At 51.7% G+C, this 3,382-nt stretch overlaps 1 non-coding gene across 1 annotated transcript; it reads left to right on the top strand.

Annotated features, from left to right (window-relative positions):
- The first annotated feature begins 1,249 nt into the window (after window positions 1-1,249).
- LOC106590792 (uncharacterized) lies at window positions 1,250-3,382 on the top strand. Its single transcript, XR_006768128.1, has 3 exons — window positions 1,250-1,365; window positions 1,923-2,031; window positions 3,215-3,382. It is a non-coding gene; the product is annotated as an uncharacterized protein (transcript).

Here is a 3,382-nt window from a genome sequence, read left to right as displayed (position 1 = left end):
CTGTGCCCCCTGTACTCTGCCCGGAGACAGGAGACGTGTCAATCCGCTTTCTGAACGCTTTAGAGAGCCAATGGAAGCCTTAGAAAGTGCTACATAACCCCACGGGCACTGTAGTTTCGATAGAGAAGCAAAGGGAGAACTACAAAATCTCAGACAGGCCACTTCCTGCTTGTAATCTTCTCAGGTTTTTGCCTGCCATATGAGTTCTGTTATACTCACAGACACCATTCAAACAGTTTTAGAAACTTCAGAGTGTTTTCTATCCAAATCTACTAATAATATGCATATTCTCGTTTCTGGGAAAGAGTAGTAACCAGTTTAAATCAGGTACGTTTTTTTTTATCCGGCCGTGAAAATACAGCCCCCTAGCCCAGACAGGTTAACAGGGTGAGACGGGACACGACGCGTCTTTTTAAGTTTTGAAGAGCCAATACTTATTTTTCAACCAGTAATTAACGCACACTTCCCATTGGCCGTTTGATAACGGGCTACTCAGTTGTTTGTATCATTGTTTTAATTTTATATTTTAAGATGGTTCTCCTAGTTCTGTTGGTTCTGTAAAGGAATCCGCTCTAGAACCCTAGAGCGTTGCCAAGCGCCAACTTCAGGATGTGTGGCGATTTCAATGCAGAGATGCCTGGCTGACGTTCTCCTCCCCCCCCCTCTCACTCTTCCCCCCTCTCACTCTTCCCCCCCTCTCACTCTTCCCCCCCTCTCACTCTTCCCCCTCTCACTCTTCCCCCCCTCTCTCTCTCTTCCCCCTCTCTCTCTTCCCCCTCTCACTCTTCCCCCCCTCTCTCTCTTCCCCCCTCTCACTCTTCCCCCTCTCACTCTTCCCCCTCTCACTCTTCCCCCCTCTCACTCTTCCCCCCTCTCACTCTTCCCCCTCTCACTCTTCCCCCTCTCACTCTTCCCCCTCTCTCTCTCTTCCCCCTCTCACTCTTCCCCCTCTCTCTCTCTTCCCCCTCTCACTCTTCCCCCCTCTCTCTCTCTCCCTCTCACTCTTCCCCCCTCTCACTCTTCCCCCCCTCTCTCTCTCTCTCCCTCTCACTCTTCCCCCCTCTCACTCTTCCCTCCCTCTCTCTCCCTCTCACTCTTCCCCCTCTCACTCTTCCCCCCTCTCACTCTTCCCCCCTCTCACTCTTCTCCCCCTCTCTCTCTCTCTCCCCCTCTCACTCTTCCCCCCCTTTCTCTCTCTCCTCTCTCTGTCTCTCTCCTCTCCCTCTCTCTCCCCCCCCCTTTCTCTCTCTCCTCTCTCTCTCTCTCTCCTCCCTCTCTCTCAGGTGTGTCCTGTGCAGTGTCAGCAGCCCAGAAGGATGAGTTGATTCTGGAGGGGGAACGATATTGAGCTGGTGTCTAACTCTGGTGAGGCGACATGCATCACTACACCGATATGTGTTACCCTGCGTAGTTCACTTTTCGGGGCTGCACACGGTTACGTACAGCCCCCCCCCCTCCCTCCCTGTGGATTCTAGAATGTTGTGACTGGGATTCTAGAATGTTGTGACTGGGATTCTAGAATGTTGTGACTGGGATTCTAGATTCTAAGCTGTATAGTCTCTCCTAGTATAACCAGACTGTTAACCCAGAGTGGTAGTGATGCTGTCTGTCCTCCTACCTTCCTGTCCCCTCTCTCTCCCTCTCCTCTCCTACCTTCCTGTCCCCTCTCTCTCCCTCTCCTACCTTCCTGTCCCCTCTCTCTCCCTCCCCTCTCCTACCTTCCTGTCCCCTCTCCTACCTTCCTGTCCTCTCTCCCTCCCCTCTCCTACCTTCCTGTCCCCTCTCTCCCTCCCCTCCCCTAGCTCTAAATCCTAACTTGTTGTGTATATATTGACCCCTGTGACCCTCCAAGCTGTAGCACCCTGCTCACCACCCCAGCCTCTCTCTCTCTCCTCTCTCTCCTCTCTCTCTCTCTCTTCCAGCCGCTCTCATCCAGCAAGCCACCACGGTCAAGAATAAAGACATCAGGAAGTTCTTGGACGGTATCTATGTGTCTGAGAAGGGCACAGTCGTCCAGAAGGAGGATTAGAGGTCAGAATTACCCAGAGTCCTGTCTGTCACTCAGCGCAGCGCTACGACTCCTCCACACCGCCGGGGAGCCCCTCTGTTCTACCGTCTGCTTTCTGCTTTTGTTGCTATACTCTGCCGTGTGGCCCCGATTTTGCAGCCTATTCTCTCTATATAGTGCACTACTTTGGACTAGAGCCCTATGGGGTTGGTAGTGTACTATGCAGGGAATAGGGTGCCGTTCGGGTCGTTCACCGTGGGGGGACGGGGGGGGGGACGGGGGGAATAAAGTCCATGTTTTTATTTTCCATCTCAAAGCCGTTGTCTGTCTCCTTCCATGATTCCATGGTGCAAAGCAAGTTTGGTTTTAGTCCCAGCATGCATCACACATGGGACCCTATTCCCTATGTAGTGGTCGGCGCGAGGCCACGGCCCGTCGGGGTCGGCGCGAGGACACGGCCCGTCGGGGTCGGTGCTACATAGGGAATAGGGTGCTGTATCCCTGTTGGCCAATAGAAAACCATTTCAGCGTCTTGGTGTTACTCACCATGTCAATCGATGCCTGTTTTAATGCTGCACTTTGAAAACTGTTGCTGTTGCTGTAAATCTTTCTAACATGACATGTGAAGCTTTACCCGATGTTGGAGAACGGAAACGCCTGTAATCTACGTTATGGGGCATATTACAGCCCTGAAGGCTGAACTAAACTAGCACAAAATGCCCCTTTTATTTTTACTCTTAACAGTTCTCTCTCTCCTCGTTCTCTCTCTCTCTCCTCGTTTCTCTCTCTCCTCGTTTCTCTCTCCTCGTTTCTCTCTCCTCGTTTCTCTCTCCTCGTTTCTCTCTCCTCGTTTCTCTCTCCTCGTTTCTCTCTCCTCGTTTCTCTCTCCTCGTTTCTCTCTCCTCGTTTCTCTCTCCTCGTTTCTCTCTCTCCTCTCGTTTCTCTCTCTCCTCTCGTCCTCTCTCTCCTCGTTTCTCTCTCTCTCCTCGTTTCTCTCCTCGTTTCTCTCTCTCTCCTCGTTTCTCTCTCTCCTCGTTTCTCTCTCTCCTCGTTTCTCTCTCTCTCTCTCTCTCTCTCTCCTCGTTTCTCTCTCTCTCTCTCTCTCCTCGTTTCTCTCTCTCTCCTCGTTTCTCTCTCCTCGTTTCTCTCTCTCTCTCCTCGTTTCTCTCTCCTCGTTTCTCTCTCTCCTCTCGTCCTCTCCTCCAGCGGCTCTGATCCAACAAGCCACCACGGTCAAGAAGAAAGACATCAGGAAGTTCCTGGATGGGATCTACGTCAGTGAGAAGACGACTGTTGTGGAACAGACGGGCGAATAACGATACATCTCTGGAACTCACTGTTGACCAATAAAATCATTTTTTTTCCCTCCTCCAA

Source organism: Salmo salar, unplaced genomic scaffold, assembly GCF_905237065.1.
Source record: "Salmo salar unplaced genomic scaffold, Ssal_v3.1, whole genome shotgun sequence".
In the NCBI taxonomy this organism is placed as follows: Eukaryota; Metazoa; Chordata; class Actinopteri; order Salmoniformes; family Salmonidae; genus Salmo; species Salmo salar.
This window is presented reverse-complemented; position numbering and strand designations above follow the sequence as displayed.